At 37.0% G+C, this 19216-nt stretch overlaps 1 protein-coding gene across 1 annotated transcript in view; it reads left to right on the top strand.

Moving 5' to 3' along the window:
• The window catches only part of cert (ceramide transfer protein), a 535770-nt gene that overhangs the window by 136734 nt on the left and 379820 nt on the right, over nt 1-19216 (top strand). The gene's annotated exons all lie outside the window — the stretch shown is intronic.

The following is a 19216-nucleotide window of genomic DNA, read 5'->3' as shown; positions in this document are numbered from 1 at the left end:
ACACTTCTATCTCTTCCTGCCAACTTAAGATGTTGGCCAATGAAAAATTATAGAAAAATGAAAAAAATTACATTTTATATTTCTTAAACAAGCCTTTCTCGTTGACAGTCGAGATTTTCTTCTGATGATGCACAGCACAGTTCTCTGTGAAACCTAAAGAATTTCACCTTATTTTCTTGACACGGCATGAGCCCAAAACCCTATATCATGTCTTAAAACCTCCGTAGTATAAGCTTAGCCTCTCTAACGTCGGGCCATAAGCCCAAATAGGGTTTTATGCATTTAATGTAAATTTTGAGGAGCACAAGTGTTCGCCTCCTCACCATTTTGGTTGTTGGGCCAGTAAATTTAAACTTTTGTTTTTACCAAAGGCCTTGTATAATGGGTACTGGTTACCCCTGTTTAACATGAAATAAATGAAATAGAGTTTAAGGTATCAGATTGTTGAGCAGTTAAGACAGTGAACAATTTTTACAATCACAATTAAAGTGAGAAATAAGTAGTTCACTAATATTAAAGTGATTACGTTTATTGTAAAGTTTAATTAAATGGGGGGTGGCTTCTGTGTTTAAGAAACTGGATATTGGATCAATAGATATAAGATCCATATTTTTGGTAAGTGTATTTCTAAAATATGGATCTATCATTGATGAAATTATTAGGATTAGGGTGATGTGAAATTTTGAAAATAGATTCCTAATTGTAAATTTGTAGAGAAAGGATGTTCTTCCTTCTAATGTAAAAGAAATTGGGTGATCCGTCTCCTTAACTATTGATTTAAAGGAGCGGTAGTGCTCAGGTAAAATTGTAATTGGGAGCTTCAAGCTCAGCCTGTAAAATTGTTATCTGATTATTCTAGATCTCTCTAAAAGTGTTTTCCAAACTTAAGAGCTAAATTTCTGTAACTTATTGTTAATTACTTGGCAAAGTATTAAGATTTGAAAAGAAAAAAGGACAGGTTAAGAAAAGTAGCAAAACCGCCTATTTAAGTTTTAAATCAGACTTTCGATTTTCGTATATCCACCCATTTATACCCACACCTTTTTTCACGTCTGTGATCCAAAACCTCACCAGTTATTTAAAATTAAAAGGCTTTATAAAGGTGGAAAAAATGGTCATAATACGAAGAAATATTTTTATATCACATGGCAGTTCGTGAAAGGAAAAAGAAAGGAAGGAAAAGACTGACCTACTACTTAGCTTGTGAATAACTTATGGATCTTCTATGTATTTTCAGCAATATAGAATAGCACATAGCACCTCGACCCATTTGAATACTGATCATGATCAGGCTCGCATGAATATCTCGTGTAATTCAGTGTTTCTAAACTGCTAAAACAATGGAATTGCCTACAGACGTAAAAATGCTTCAGTAGTCGGCAACTGTTATAAGTTTTCAGTACTTTTACTCGACCGTCTTACTAGAACACACAGTCTGGTTTTAGATAAGAAGATACCAGGATGAGGGCACGGAGGGCCTTAAAACTTGCAGAGGTTCGAACCCCACTGTCGACAGCCCTGAAAATGGTTTTCCGTGGTTTCCCATTTTTACATCAGGCAAATGCTGAGGCTGTACCTTAAGGCCATGGCCGCTTCCTTCCCACTCCTAGCCCTTTCCTGTCCCATCGTCACCATAAGACCTATCTGTATCGGTGCGACGTAAAGCAACTAGCAAAAAAAAAAAACTCGCAGAAAATTGTGGAACTTAAGAAGGAAACCAGAGGGCAAGACAGCTCATTTAGGAGCCAGAAATGAAAATCATTTCATATTAACAAAGTAATGAACCATTCAGTTTCTGTTTTTCCCTGATTAGTTTCTCCAATCATTTGTATGGCTGGAATATTATTATACTTATAGAAAACTCATGCACTGTTTAAGATTATACTCTATTTTTTATTTTATAATTATTTTCTTGTGCAGGAAGCATCCATTTTATTTATTTATTTATTTATTTATTTATTTATTTATTTATTTATTTATTTATTTATTTATTTATTTTTGTCTTACAAAATGCACTCCTTTGTTTCTTTAAGACATTTTTATACTATGAGAATATATAATTTTTATTTATTACAACTCACCTATCATTATTCCTTTTCTAATTGTGAATAATATTCTTAATTTACCCCCTGTGGGTAGGGAATGCAGATGAATAATACACCCATAGTATCCCCTGCCTGTCATAAGAGCGAACTAAAAGGGACTACCAAGAGATGATTGAATTAGAACCATGAAACTACTTGTGATTAGTACCATCATGCGGGGAAAACTATGGGTCGCCTTTACTTGCAAGTAGTACCACTATGTTAGGTACACAATAGGTTCGTGATTAGTAGCAGGAGAGAGTGGTTCATTGTGGGTTTCCAGTATCTGAGACTAGCACCACTATATGCGGAACATCACGGGCTTACGTTGCCTGTGATTTGTACCATTAACTGAGAAATGCCACAGGTATGGGCATTGCTTGTGATTAGTACCACTATATGAGCAACACTGTTGGTCTGTGTTGCCTGTGACTTGTACCCACTATGTGAGGAGCACCATGGGATAGTATGAGTCCCTGTGATTAGTACACCTATGTGAGGTGCACCATGGGTTTGCGTTGCCTACGAGTGGCACCATTATGTGAGAAACAACATAAGTCTGTGTTACCTGTACAACATACATTACTTGTGAGTAGTACCATAATGTTTGGAACACCGTGAGTTTATGCTAGCTTTGGTTAATACCGCAACTTGAGAAATACCATGGTTCTACTTTACTAGTGATAATAGGTCCTATATTGAGGGACCGTTCACCTGGATATTGAACCCCTTTTGACAATAAGCATTATTGATTCAAGATTGTGCTTTGGGAGCAGTCCCTTGGTCAGTCATATAGTTTCTGCAGGTTGGATCCACTGATTGTTTCAAATTCATATTCATCCATTCATTCTTCATCATCACATTTTTTGAATTCTGGTCAGTGGATGAATTTTGTACTTTAAAATTGTCATTGCATTTCGTCTCATTTCGTACCATTAGGGGCTGATGACGTAGATGTTAGGCCCCTTTAAACAACAAGCATCATCATCATCATCATAATCAATATTCTTCATTTCTATGTCTTTTAAATGTAAGTATTATCTTTGCATTTTATTTGTATATGTCATTTTATCCCATTTATCTCCCATTTCCCATAATTATACTAAGAAAAAGCATGGTTTGATATTTCAGTAAAAGAGTATGTCTTTAAATGAAACATGAATTACCTTACTAAGTACTCAGTGAAGATTACCTTCATCTTTCTTGCATCCAAATTTGATATCCGTACATATTTTGCTGTAAATATATCAATTCTTCATTTGACAGTGCTTGCAAAGTTATTAATATAGAGTAATTTAATAGGTCATATATTGATGAAAATAAGGGCCATTCTTTCTTACAATGGTTGGGCACGAAGCCATTTGACAATAAGGTCATGGTCGAGACCGCTAACATTTAAGCTAGCCTTCGCACAAAATAATTGCAAAGAAATAGGAGAGGTTGACCCTCAATGAATTGATATACGAGCCCATGTGGTTCATCCCTTCATTCCCTCTCTATCACATATTCAAGGTCGAAACACAAGTGCATGTGGACAGGCAGGGAAGCAAGTATTTTCCCCTCTGTGGGTGTTTTGCTCATATTAGATCTCTCATCATTCGTTCCCTCCATCTCCCCTCGCTCTTCAAGTGTGCCCATGTGTTATGCTTTTGCATGAATCTGATGAATGAGAGAGTATAGGCTGGTACTGGGCAGTTCTGAGGGCTGTACTGATTTCCTTACCTGAAATGAATATTTCTGGCCCAAGATTTAAATGAACACTACTGTACAATACAGTGAGGTCTCTCAAAACAGAGCCTATAAAGCTTTAGTTGTGTTCCTTTATAATCAACATCATTATTTAATTTACTTTATAAACATAACTTTCCCATTCTTGTCCTTAGTTTGCCTGTCATAAAAACATTGCAGACCCAAGAAATACAGTACATCACACTGTATTTAGAAAACATTCTTGTATGTACAGTACCATAAGTTATGAATTTCATTTTGGTCCGTATTGACAATTGATCACTATCAAAGGGTAGGATGGGTCCACCTATTCAATACTTTAGTTTGTATATTGTCTTATAACACTGGGACTAGTTTCGATCCCATATAGATTGGGTTATCTTCAGCCATGCTCCAATTGGAAGTCATAAGCACACACATAACCAATAATGATATAAACATTGGTATGACACAATTTATAGTCTTAATTTAAACCATTGATGAAGTATGAATAACATATCCACACTTTAAATAATACATCAACAGATCAACTCAAAAACAATGGCTGCTGTAGAAACAACAAAATAGTTCGCCATCAACCACAATATTTTTGATGTGTTATTTAGTTTAAAGTGTAGATATGTTATTCAGACTTCATCAATGGTTGAAATTAAGACTATAAATTGTGTCATATCAGTGTTTATATCATTATTGGTTATGTGTGTGCTTATGTCTTCCAATTGGAGCATGGCTGAAGATGACCCAATATATATGCTAGGGGCTTTACGTCGCACCGACACAGATAGGTCTCATGGCGACGATGGGATAGGATAGGCCTAGGAGTTGGAAGGAAGCGGCCGTGGCCTTAATTAAGGTACAGCCCCAGCATTTGCCTGGTGTGAAAATGGGAAACCACAGAATACCATTTTCAGGGCTGCCGACAGTGGGATTCGAACCTACTATCTCCCGGATACAAGCCCGTAGCCGCGCGCCTCTACGAGCATGGCCAACTCACCTGGTCCAATATCTATGAGGTCAAAACTAGTCCCAGTGTTATAAGACAATATACAAACCAATAATATTGAATAGGTGGACCCTTCCTACCCTTTGATAGTGTACAGTACCAGTTATGTGGTTGGGATCCAACAAGGAAACAGCTTGAGTGTAAATATATCCTTGCACAAGTGCAAGCTACCTGATATGGCAAGCAGTCGTCCATATCTTTTAAAATACCATGCTTTCATTCTTTCCTACATGCACACTGTTTTATACCATCTTTGCACACAAACATGTACTTGAAGTCACATTGGTACTGTGTTGTGGATTCATAGTGTGCAATGAAACTCATTAAGATGATCGAGCGGTCTACCGTATATGAGATACGGTGATTTATCCAGTTCTTGATAGCAAGGACTGTACCACCAGCAGAGATTCATCACCAGATCAATGAAGTGTATGGCCTCAATGCTATCAGTGATATAAAAATCCATAAGCAGGCAAGATTAATTAGGGAAGATCAGGAGAATGTTTGACGACCCACTCTCTGATCAACCATCTTGATCAGCAACAATAATGTACATCAGTTTGACACCTCCCTTCGTGCCAACAGACTGTTGTATGTATCCTTTCCGTTACTTTGCTTTTCAATGTTTCAAGACCAGTTCTCTATAAAACTGTGTCAGAAAAATTGGACAATAGAAAGTTGTGCAATCAGTGGGTTCCAAAGATGCTGACCAAGGAACAAAAAATGAAGAGATGTGCTAGTGCTTTGACATTTTTGACCCAGTACTATGAGAAATCCAAGCTGCAATCAATTAGTTAAGCTATTAGTTAATGCATGGGTAGGCAGGAAATCTTAGCTTAAAGTTTCTTGTAGAGTAGTTCCAAACGTAGAGTTTTCTTGGTTCCAAGTGGTCAATTATACGGTCCTTCAATAGTTCACCATTCATCAATTACTTCATAGACTTTTTCTTGATAGAAATTACCTTCTACTACTAAAATGTTTAAATTCCTTCCCTGAAGCAGGAAGCGGGCCTCTCAGACGGTGGCGCAGTTTCTCAGGCTGGGAGATTTGTTACGGTGAAGAAGATTACAATAGAGTAAAATAATATATTATTATTGGTCCACCTTTTCAATACAAAATGAAAATTACATAGGGACTAGTTTCGACCTAGTAATAGGTCATCATCAGCCTGAAGTAAATTAAAGCGTAAATATCGAAGAAAAACATAAACAATGTAAACATAAGTACAGTCTTTTTGAAGGTACATACCATGTGGGAATTTGAGTAGAGATATATTAAAAATAATAACTCTTCCAATTGACGAAGCACTGAGCGGAAGTTATGTAAAGTTCGGTGCGCCGTATATTATAAAAGACCACTGTGCACTAAAAGATGTAATAAAGAAGAAGAGTAGGTTGAATGCTGGCTTCTTCTTAGCTGTTGTATATTCGAAGAAGATTACGTCGTATTTTATAAGGTATTGAAAGACGTCAAAATACAAGGATGTTGGAAAGGCTCTTCATTTTTTGGAACAAGGCAATTGTTGCGCGAGGAGGCTTAGGAAACCAGAGAAGCGCTATATTATGTTAAAAAATAGAGATCCTTAAAAAAGTTCCGTGCGTCGTATAAATTGTGGAAATGGAAATCGAAAAAACTTGGTTCTTAAGCGATAATGTTGTTCATTCAGAGATCAATTGAAAATAAAGAATCGTAACATTGTCTTCTCAAGATGTTTATAAAGTAGAATTAATAGACGATGCGAAGTATGATACTAGGAGAAAGCTCTTCTGCTTCTGGAATCTTGAAGGGCGATGGATGTTTCACGAGGTGGAATAACATATATGGAGTTAAATAAAGGTGGATATAAATTCGCAGTTCAATGCGGACTATAAATTTGATTCTGAATAAAAGACAGTAAGATTTTATTTTTTTTTATTTTATTATTATTAGCTGAAGAGAGAAACGGAGGTAGGTAAGGATCAAAGGAAAATTTATTTGAGGAGGTGAAGGAAGGAAAATAAAGGTATGAGAATTTTTTTTAGCTGAAGAGAGAAACGGAGGTAGGTAAGGATCAAAGGAAAATTTTTGAGGAGGTGAAGGAAGGAAAATAAAGGTATGAGATTTTTTTTTTTTATTAGCTGAAGAGAGAAACGGAGGTAGGTAAGGATCAAAGGAAAATTTTAGAGGAGGTGAAGGAAGGAAAATAAAGGTATGAGGGTTTTTTTTTTTTTAAGGTGGGGCTGAGGGATGTGGGAATATGGAAGAATGATTAAGAAAAGTAGTAAAAATAGAATGAACAATCGGACCTTTAATATTAGGTTTTGATTGTCTGAAAAGTTGAATTAGCAGGTCAAAAAGAATGTTTGATTTATCGGAAATGTCATTGAGATTGAAACTGGGATTGAAATATTGGTCTAAATTTATAAAGCAATTCTCTGTTATGTTAAGGAGGGGTCCTTTATTCATAATTTTGAGAATTGTCATATCTTGTTTAATGTCGGTAAATTTATGATTATAATCATTCATGTGTTGACCAACTGCAGAAAATTTATTGTGTTTTTGGGCACTGACATGTTCAAGGTATCGTATTTTAAAGCTTCTTCCTGTTTGTCCGATATAAGAAGAATTGCAACTGTTGCATTTGAATCTATATACACCAGATTTTGAAAAAGGATCAGTTCTATTAATAGATGATGAGTTGTGTAAGACATTAGCGTTATTATTGTTGGTTCTGAAGGAGATTTTAACATCATGTTTTTTAAAAAGTTAGTGACCTTGTAAATATCTTTATTGAACGTGAAGGTAGAAAATGAAGAAATTTTTGGTTTATCTTTTTTCAGAGTGGTTATAGGACGATGTTTGTATTTATTGATAATACTTTCAATGAAAGAACTATTGTAACCATTGAGTTTAGCGATCATACGGATATTGTTTAATTCTTTTTTAAGATCACATTCAGACATTGGGACTGTATAGGCTCGATGAACCATACTATTATAAGCCGCTCTTTTATGGATTTGTGGATGAGAAGAAACTTGATGAATAGTGGAAGAAGTTTGGGTAGGTTTTCTGAAGATGTTGAATTTTAAGGAATATAGTTGCCTAATGATGGTTAAGTCTAAAAAATTTATTCTTTGTTCAGATTCAGATTCGAGCGTAAATTTTATGTGTGGGTCAATATTATTAAGGTTGATAAGAGTAGAAGCTGCGTCTGTTGTGCTTTCATCTAGAATTACCAAAGTATCATCAACATATCTAGCCCAAAAAAGAATATTAATGAAGTTATTATTATTATCAATTTTAGTATGATCTAAAAAATTTAAGTAGATTTCAGCTAAGATGTCCGAAGCCGGCGATCCCATGGCCAAACCTTCCTGCTGGTAGATAATACCGTCGAAAGTGAAATAGTTATTGTTTAAAACCAATTTCAGGATAGACATAAAGTCTTGTATTTCACTGGAGACCATGGGGACACAAGAGAGGCATTGGAAGACCCCTGAAGAGATGGCTCGACGACATAAAGCTGTTGGCTGGAACACGCTGGTTCCAAGTGGCTCAAGACCGAAGACGATGGAAGCACATGGAAGAGGCCTATATCCAGCAGTGGATTGAAATAGGCTAGAAAAGAAGAAGAAGAAGATTTCTAAAGCACTTAGGTGACTGTATTTGCCTAAATTGTTTTCAATTATAGGGTATAATTTAGAGGTTTGAATACTAGGATACATATTAACAACGTCAAAAGAGTGAAGGGAATGGTTAGGTTGGATATGAAAGTTATTAAGATTCTCGATCAACTCTGTAGTATTTTTAATAGATTTTTTAGACAAAAAATGATATCTTCTTAGAAACTTTTGAATGAATTGAGAAGCATTATAAAGAGGACTTGGTCTGTAATTGATGATCGGGCGGATAGGGATGCCGGGTTTGTGAATCTTAGGAAGGGCTTTAGCGGTTGGAAGACTTGGATTCATGCTAATAAATTTAGTTTTTTCTCGTTCAGTTAAAAGGAATGAAGTGTTTTTAAGAGTTTGTTTAAGAAGGCGTTGGATTTTTTGAGTAGGGTCTTTTTTAACAACAGTGAACGAACTATCAGAAAAGAATTCTTTAGTCTTATTAATATAATTGTTTCTTTCCATTATAACAGTGGTATTGCCTTTATCGGCCTTAGTGACAATAAGATTATTATCAGAAATCTTCTTTTTGAGAGCGCGTAATCGCTTTTGATCAATGAATGATTCTTTAATGTCGATAGGGATGTTGGGGTTCATACTTGAGTTAAGAATGTCGTTAATTTTACGTTTAACTTCGAACCTAACTTCATCCTGTTTTTCGAGAGGTAATTTACTGATGGCTAGTTCAGATTCTAAGATCATAGTAGTAGAGCTGTCAAGTTTATTAAGATTAGGCCAATTGTGATTAGGACCTTTGGCTAAAATTGAATTATCATCATCATTCAGAGGAACATTGGATAAATTAATAATTGGTGGATGAAATTGAATCGTTGTGCTAGAGGAATTTCTAATATTAGTAGCAAGGGTGTTATTAGGTTTAGAACCTTTTAGTATACTAAGTTTCTTATCCAAGGTTTTCTGTTTCTTAGCTAATATGTTGAAAAGTCTATTATCAATTAGAGATTGAAATAAATTCCATTGAACACTTGAAAGTGAATTTGCAGCTACGAGGTGAGTTTCATATAATCTATGATTTAAGAAAGATTTTTTCTTGTATAGGAATTTAATTTCTTCTTTTAGCCAAATTTTGTTCGTTTTAATTTGGGTCTTAGCAATGTGAGGTGAAGGTCGAAATCTTTTTAAGTTGCTTTGAGAAAATTAGGTGTCAAATTATACGTAATTGGTGGCCGCGGCCTATACTAGAACTGTCCCGGCATTCGCTTTAGTGCAGAAGAATGGAAAACCACAGAAAACCATTCTCAGGACAGCCAACGGTTGGGGCCAGCCATGAGATCCAGCCCTGTCCCATCTCCCGAATGCAGAGGCGTAAAGCCACGGTAGAGCCGTGGCCACCCCTCCTCCACTTGGTTGGCTGGTCAGAGTGCAGAGCTGTTGGACCCTGGACCAACTATGGCCAGTTATGAGCCGAGACCCACTCTGCATCTATCGACGATAGAAATTGTTCTGAGACTGCTGAATCTTTCATTGTTAATTGTGTTAAGCAAAAAAGGTTTTTATTCTCTTCAGAGTATTCATACTCCTTTCAGAGGAAGCCGTGGCTACAGGAAATGTTAATATTAAGCTGACCAATTTTGACACTTCAACATACACTGATTTGAGGTCATTGAAGACAATATAATGTAAAAGCTTTTCAGGAGACAAATGTTTTTCTATATCAGAATATATGTTTATTAACTCATTTTTACGTATTTCTCTATTAAAAAGGGTTATATGTTCATAAGGTGCCTTTGCTGGCGGGATCTAGTGTTTACAGTGCACTATGTCTTCTGGTATGGGCTAGAGCAATTTTGTTAACTTTCATTTATCTGTATCAGCTTTATCCTTGGTTTTGACAAAATGAAAGTGACTGAGGTATGAGTGATGCTAGTAATGCCATTCCTTCTGCAGCCAGTCCCTGCTGTGAATGGTGTGAAAATATTGCTCATAGGGTCGGTTGGTGTATGCATTTCAGTGGGCTTGGCAGACTCATATGTAATAGCAACTTCTGGCTCGGTGAGGAAAGCAACGGGAAACTACCTCACTCCTCATTTCCCTAGTACGCCTCTTCAGTGATGCCTAGGCCATCTATGACAGCTGATGGCGGAACTGTTGAGGATCCAACCAGCCTTCGGGCTGAGGATTAAACATACATACATACATACATACATACATACATGTTCATAAGATTGTTCAGTTCAATAGCAGGGAAGCTCTCTTTACAAATTATGAAGCAAGTTGGAAGAGATCAATCAATCAATCAATACTGATCTGCATTTAGGGCAGTCGCCCAGGTGGCAGATTCCCTATCTGTTGCTTTCCTAGCCTTTTCCGAAATGATTTCAAAGAAATTGGAAATTTATTTAACATCTCCCTTGGTAAGTTATTCCAGTCCCTAACTCCCCTTCCTATAAATGAATATTTGCCCCAGTTTGTCCTCTTGAATTCCAACTTTATCTTCATATCGTAATCTTTCCTACTTTTATAAACGCCAGTCAAACCTATTCGTCTACTAATGTCATTCCACGCCATCTCTCCGCTGACAGCTCGGAACATACCACTTAGTCGAGCAGCTCTTCTTCTTTCACTCGATTCTTCCCAACCCAAACATTGCAACATTTTTGTAACGCTACTCTTTTGTCGGAAATCACCCAGAACAAATCGAGCTGCTTTTCTTTGGATTTTTTCCAGTTCTTGAATCAGGTAATCCTGGTGAGGGTCCCATACTCTGGAACCATACTCTAGTTGGGGTCTTACCAGAGACTTATATGCACTCTCCTTTACATCCTTACTACAACCCCTAAACACCCTCATAACCATGTGTAGAGATCGGTACCCTTTATTTACAATCCCATTTATGTTATTACCCCAGTGAAGATCTTTCCTTATATTAACACCTAGATACTTACAATGATCCCCAAAAGGAATTTTCACCCCATCAATGCAGTAATTAAAACTGAGAGGACTTTTCCTATTTGTGAAACTCACAACCTGACTTTTAGCCCCGTTTATCAACATACCATTGCCTGCTGTCCATCTCACAACATTTTCGAGGTCACGTTGCAGTTGCTCACAATCTTGTAACTTATTTATCACTCTATAGAGAATAACATCATCCGCAAAAAGCCTTACCTCCGATTCCACTCCTTTACTCATATCATTTATATATATAAGAAAACATAAAGGTCCGATAACACTGCCCTGAGGAACTCCCCTCTCAACTATTACAGGGTCAGATAAAGCTTCACCTACTCTAACTCTCTGAGATCTATTTTCTAGAAATATAGCAACCCATTCAGTCACTCTTTTGTCTAGTCCAATTGCACTCATTTTTGCCAGTAGTCTCCCATGATCCACCCTATCAAATGCTTTAGACATGTCAATCGCGATACAGTCCATTTGACCTCCAGAATCCAAGATATCTGCTATATCTTGCTGGAATCCTACAAGTTGAGCTTCAGTGGAATAACCTTTCCTAAAACCGAATTGCCTTCTATCGAACCAGTTATTAATTTCACAAACATGTCTAATATAATCAGAAAGAATGCCTTCCCAAAGCTTACATACAATGCATGTCAAACTTACTGGCCTGTAATTTTCAGCTTTATGTCTATCACCCTTTCCTTTATACACAGGGGCTACTATAGCAACTCTCCATTCATCTGGTATAGCTCCTTCGACCAAACAATAATCAAATAAGTACTTCAGATATGGTACTACATTCCAACCCATTGTCTTTAGTATATCCCCAGAAATCTGATCAATTCCAGCCGCTTTTCTAGTTTTCAACTTTTGTATCTTATTGTAAATGTCATTGTTATCATATGTAAATTGTATTACTTCTTTGGCCTTAGTCTCTTCCTCTATCTCGACATTATCCTTGTAACCAACAATCTTTACATACTGCTGACTGAATACTTCTGCCTTTTGAAGATCCTCACATACACACTCCCCTTGTTCATTAATTATTCCTGGAATGTCCTTCTTGGAACCTGTTTCTGCTTTAAAATACCTATACATACCCTTCCATTTTTCACTAACATTTGTATGACTGCCAATTATGCTTGCCATCATGTTATCCTTAGCTGCCTTCTTTGCTAGATTCAATTTTCTAGTAAGTTCCTTCAATTTCTCCTTACTTCCACAGCCATTTCTAACTCTATTTCTTTCCAGTCTGCACCTCCTTCTTAGTCTCTTTATTTCTCTATTATAATAAGGTGGGTCTTTACCATTCCTTACCACCCTTAAAGGTACAAACCTGTTTTTGCATTCCTCAACAATTTCTTTAAACCCATCCCAGAGTCTGTTTACATTTTTATTTACCGTTTTCCACCGATCATAGTTACTTTTTAGAAACTGCCTCATACCTGCTTTATCAGCCATATGGTACTGCCTAACAGTCCTACTTTTAAGACCTTCCTTTCTATCGCATTTATTTTTAACTACCACAAAAACAGCTTCATGATCACTAATACCATCTATTACTTCAGTTTCCCTATAGAGCTCATCTGGTTTTATCAGCACCACATCCAGGATATTTTTCCCTCTGGTTGGTTCCATCACTTTCTGAATCAGCTGTCCTTCCCATATTAACTTATTTGCCATTTGTTGGTCATGCTTCCTGTCGTTCGCATTTCCTTCCCAATTTACATCTGGCAAATTCAGATCTCCCGCTACAATCACATTTCTTTCCATGTCGTTTCCCACATAGCTGAATATCCTATCAAATAATTCCAAATCCGCATCAGTGCTACCCTTTCCCGATCTGTACACTCCAAATATATCAAGTTGCCTATTATCTTTAGAAATTAGCCTTACACCTAGAATTTCATGTGTCTCATCTTTAACTTTTTCGTAGCTTACAAATTCTTTCACCAGAATGAAAACTCCCCCTCCCACTTTTCCTATCTCTACAATACACACTCCAGTGCCGTGAGAAAATTTCTGCATCCATTATATCATTTCTCAGCCATGATTCAACTCCTATTACAATATCTGGTAAATATATATCTATTAAATTACTTAATTCTATTCCTTTCTTTACAATACTTCTACAGTTCAGCACTAACAATTTTATGTCATCCCTACTTGATTTCCAGTTCCCTGTTCCCTTATCACCGCTCCCTAGGCCATCCCGTTTCCCTGAATATACCTCCCTATTACCCTTCCAAACAAATTTCCTAACTTATACGTACCACTGCGGTTTAAATGAAGGCCATCCGAGCGCAGATCCCTATCTCCTACCCACCCATTAGGATCTAGAAATTTCACTCCCAGTTTCCCACATACCCACTCCATAGTCTCATTTAAATCCCCAATCACCCTCCAGTCAGTATCCCTCCTACACAGTATTCCACTAATAACAATCTCTGCTTTCTTAAACTTCACCCATGCTGCATTTACCAGATCCCACACATCTCCAACTATGTTGGTACTTATATCAGCTTGCCTTACGTTGTTGGTACCAACGTGAAACACTACCACCTTCTCCTTCCCCTCCTCCCTCTCTTCTACTTTCCTCAACATCTGCCTCAACCTAATTCCTGGATAACATTCTACCCTGGTTCCCTTTCCTCCACACACTTTCCCCACGTGTCTAACGATGGAATCCCCCATGACCAGAGCCTCAACCCTACCCACCTCATTTGATCCCCTCCCCTCCTGGTCAGCCCTATCTTTCCTGATAGCTGCAGAAGCTACTTCCTCCTCCCTTTTCTCCTTCCCATGACCCTGTTCCACCTGTCTTTTCCTATCCTCTACTCTACATTTCCCTTTCCTACCTTTTCCCTTCCTCCTACTTCCATGCATCTCAGCAACAGTTCCCTGTCCCTCATCTTCCCTCTGTTGTTCTACCTGGAGTGACTCGTACCGATTTCGCACAGACACCTGTCCTGAATTCTGATCCTGAATAGAGCCCTTGGCCTGCAATCTCCTTCCCCTTAGAACATTAGACCACCTGTCTTCTACAACTCCTCCCTTTCCTTCCCCTCCCTCTTGCACACCTACTGTAACCTGTACGTTGTTTGAGGGAGTCCTATCTTCCTTCCTATCTTCTGTGAGAATCCTAATTATCTCCCTCAAACTTTCCAACTCCTCCCTCATACCCCTCAATGCCTCACCACACCCACAATAAGTACACTCGCGCTCCTTAGCCATTCTTTACGGGGGGAAAATTATAAATTTAAAAAAAATAAAGTAACTTATTTGCAAAAAAAAAATAAAAAAAAATAAAATAAAATGACCGGGCGAGTTGGCCGTGCGTGTAGAGGCGCGCGGCTGTGAGCTTGCATCCGGGAGATAGTAGGTTCGAATCCCACTATCGGCAGCCCTGAAGATGGTTTTCCGTGGTTTCCCATTTTCACACCAGGCAAATGCTGGGGCTGTACCTTAATTAAGGCCACGGCCGCTTCCTTCCAACTCCTAGGCCTTTCCCATCCCATCGTCGCCATAAGACCTATCTGTGTCGGTGCGACGTAAAGCCCCTAGCAAAAAAAAAAATAAAAAAAAAAAAAATGAACGGAGGGATATATTGTCTGGGATAGTACACAACAATAAGGTAATTAATATACGACTACACTACAATACTACTTAGTCGTGCTCTATTTTTTTTTTTATCCTACAACCCCTAACAGGATAAAAACTGCTGTTAATTACTGAATATCGAAAGTAATACACAAGAACTACACCATTCCAAACTGCAATTAAGCCTATCCTAATTTCAACAATATTTTAGTAAGAGTTTCTATGGATACCTCTACTACACCAGTACTACACAAATATTTTACAATAATAAAATAAGCACACTAAATTCTAATAGGATATTACTCGTATACTACTGTACAGTACACTACAGTAATTTTTAAACTACTTTCAGACGTATCCTAATTACGATATCGGTACCGTACCGTATGTCACTACTAAGCACATCAGAAATGAAATTTGCAAGAACTACTGTACTCAAAGATTACCAACGAAGCTAAATGCTTAGACAAATTATTATTAGTTTTAGGGTCTAATAGATACACACGAAAGATAACACACGAATATAGCAGGCAAGATACGGCACTATCTAAATGTACCGTACTGTATCTACACTACACTATAGGCTACTGCGTTTGGTTAAATGCTTAAGTATCAAAAGGATTGCCGTACACGAAGAAAAACACGAAGAAAAACACGAATATAACTGGCAAGATACTATCTAATATATTATACCTTATCTTCACTACAATTCTACTGAAATGTGGTTATGTGATTATTACAGCTGGTGGATTACTATTATTTTCCCTACTCCACGGGACGGAGAAAAAAAAAAGTGTCCTTAATTAGTTAGGCCTACTGAAAAATACGAGGTTGTCTACATTAATTTCTCAAATATTTCTGTCAAAACTACTACTACTATTACTCCAGGGACTTGAACTGCAATTACTGGGATATATGAACTTTATTATTATTATTATTTTTTTTTGCTAGGTGCTTTACGTCGCACCGACACAGATAGGTCTTATGGCGACGATGGGATAGGAAAGGCCTAGGAGTTGGAAGGAAGCGGCCGTGGCCTTAATTAAGGTACAGCCCCAGCATTTGCCTGGTGTGAAAATGGGAAACCACGGAAAACCATTTTCAGGGCTGCCGATAGTGGGATTCGAACCTACTATCTCCCGGATGAACTTTATTATTATTAGCTAACCGCTCATAAATACTGAAAGATCGAGGGAGCGAAATATAAATTACGGATACTAACTACCTACTCAGAAGTAGGCCTACAAATGAATGGAATACAAGGTCAGCTGATTTTTATTTATATTTACTTGACTACACTACACCCTTTGTTCACGACTGTAGCCAACAATGCAATATTTGAATATGAGGAGCGACAATAATCAATAACAATACGACTGTTAACTATTACCGTGTAATCTCTTTAACTTCTTTTTAAATGGAAGTTTACAGGCGTATCGTGTTTTTTAATGTAGTAAATTATTACCTTCGCGATAGTTTGAACGTATATCTATACGAAATACCGGAGAAGTTGCTGCAGAAGTTACGGTACTATTCCTTATGATACCGGTAATCTGCCTTTGTAAATACAACCAACGAACCTACAGATACCGGTATTTACAAATTTTTTAAAGTTAATATTGTTACCTAAAGTATTACCTAAACCTAAATTCGAAACAAGCGCATCCAACAATGCAATCCAACACTCAACAAACAGATTGCTTTCAACATCATTAAGCCGATTTCTATTTGCATAATTAAACCTAGAAAACGTAATTTACTGAAGACCAACTGAATTACTTGTTACAAAATTTAAATAATTATTACTACTCCCAATTTCTACCAACAAGCACTAAACACCACTATATAAACAGCACTAAATGAATCAGATATGCACAAAATTAAGCTATTTCAATAGGTTTTCACTACTTTATCACTACAATAATGCAAGAGCTCTCTCAACAGCCAACCGTTCTCAAGCGCATCCAACAATGCAATCCAACACTCAACAAACAGATTGCTTTCAACATCATTAAACCGATTTCTATTTGCATAATTAAAGTGTCAAGGACTTCATTGTTAAAAATTTGAGCGTTCGGAATGTCCTGTATCTACGTTTATTTTACGACATGTTTCAATGCAAGAGGTTACTCTGTTGTCTGATCGCATGTCCATGAGGATACCAGTGGTTTTCCTCATTTCAGTATTGCAAAGAATTTCATCAGATATAGTTTTATGTTGCAGTAGAACAAGGAGATGATCTGTATAATTAAAAAAGTATGTATAGAGACAGAGCAAATAAATGAATCGGGCCATTCTGAGTATGTTTAGCAAACAACAGCTGACTTGTTCGACTCACTGTCCCAACCCTCACCATTCTGTGAAATATCTTCAAAAACCTGTCTTAAATCATCATAGTGTGAAAATGTGTGAACTGCTCTGGAATGAAAGCTCCAACAGGTAGTACATGCTTGTGGAAGCCTGAATCCTTTAGATTCCACAAGATGAGCTCTCTTTGAGGATCTACTAAAAAATTAATTAAATGCTGTCAGCTTATGAATGAAGAGCCTGACTGATTTTATTTGTTATGGTGCAATGGAGAAGAACAAGGTTTAATTGGTCGGCATACCAGTGTAGAAATATTGCCCATCAGCAAACTTGTTTAACGTAATGCTGTCGACAATTAAATCTGGTAAGCCCGATGCAGTCTTATCAATCGAAACATCATAAAAGCCTATTAGTCTTTCTGGGGATCCTGTTTTGAGCAAAACCAGAATATTACAGCGACTTGAGATCTATTTGATACATCTAAGATCTCATCCACCTGAATACCAATGAAATCACATGAATTTAACTTTGCTTTGATCATCTCCTGAATTATGGTATAGAGTCAAATAATTAATTCTGTATTTTGCTTGATGTGCCTTTAAAGCTTGACGTGCTGGGCTGAATGGCTCAGACGGTTGAGGCGCTGGTTTTCTGACCCCAACTTCACAGATTAAATTCTGGCTGGTATTTGAAGGTGCTCAAATATGTCAGCCTCGTGTCGGTAGATTTACTGGCACGTAAAAGAACTCATGTGGGACTAAATTCCGGCACCTCGGCATCTCCGAAAATCATAAAAGTACTTAATGGGATGTAAAGCAACTATTATTATTATTATTATTATTATTATTATTATTATTATTATTATTATTATTATTATTATTATTATTATTATTATTATTATTATAAGTGTGACGTAGACTGGAGATCTTGAATGTATTGTTCCTATTTTGAAAGTAGATCTAACAACTCTAGATAATTGCTCCTGTTGATCGAGTCTTCCCCTTCAGAATGACCTCGAAATCCAAGCTCCTGTTTCCCAAGAAAACACACAATATCAAGTCCCTCAACAACAGCCGATCTGTTTAACGACTTTGTTATATTTAATGGCTTGAATTCTTGCACCTTGAGATAAAGAATATTCTATCACCCCGCGCCCCAGTAAATGGAACTTCTCCTCATTCTGAATATGTTATTTCAATTTTGATGCTTCTCTACTTTTATAAGTATGTGTCTGTAACAATTATCCCATTTAAAGTTCATTCCTTTTCACCACCAAACAAAACACATGTAGACCCTATAAGAAAACGAATATCGTGAATACCAAGAAAATTGAAATTTTCTAGCTACCGGTACTTTACCGTCAAAATAATATCTAAATTAGGCATGCATCATTTGTTTTTAGCTTCATACTTCTCTTAGTAAGTCCATCTTAAAGAGTTCAAAAGACCTGTTAAGTTCCCGAAGGGGCCTGCTTCACTCATTATTTAAACGCGAGTTCAACCAGATGATGCCAGTCGTGTTTTACACAACAGAAACTAAGAATTTGAATTGGTTGTTTCCATGTCTGAATCGTCACTAATATTGCCAATGCACTGATTGCCTACTAAAAGGCCGTCCACATGCACAGGCTTTACTTCGAGCATACTTGTGCAGTATAGTTTGCACAAAAACGATTGTTGACTGTGGAGCATCCACACAGAACAAGTAAATTTGCGCAAACTTCAGTACGACAAAGTTCGCCTTCCGAGTAGGTGCTATCACAGCAATGTGGCTAAGTGACGATTTACTTTTACTACAGTTATTTTTTTACTGTTTGCTGCTGATGAAGAAGAAGTAAGCATTGTAGATCGAAATGGAGCAAGAAATGGCTATTAAAAAGAGATATATATTCACATGTAAATATAATGAACGACTTAAGAGAAGAT

The sequence above is a fragment of the Anabrus simplex genome, chromosome 1 (assembly GCF_040414725.1).
Source record: "Anabrus simplex isolate iqAnaSimp1 chromosome 1, ASM4041472v1, whole genome shotgun sequence".
Lineage (NCBI taxonomy): Eukaryota > Metazoa > Arthropoda > Insecta > Orthoptera > Tettigoniidae > Anabrus > Anabrus simplex.
This window is presented reverse-complemented; position numbering and strand designations above follow the sequence as displayed.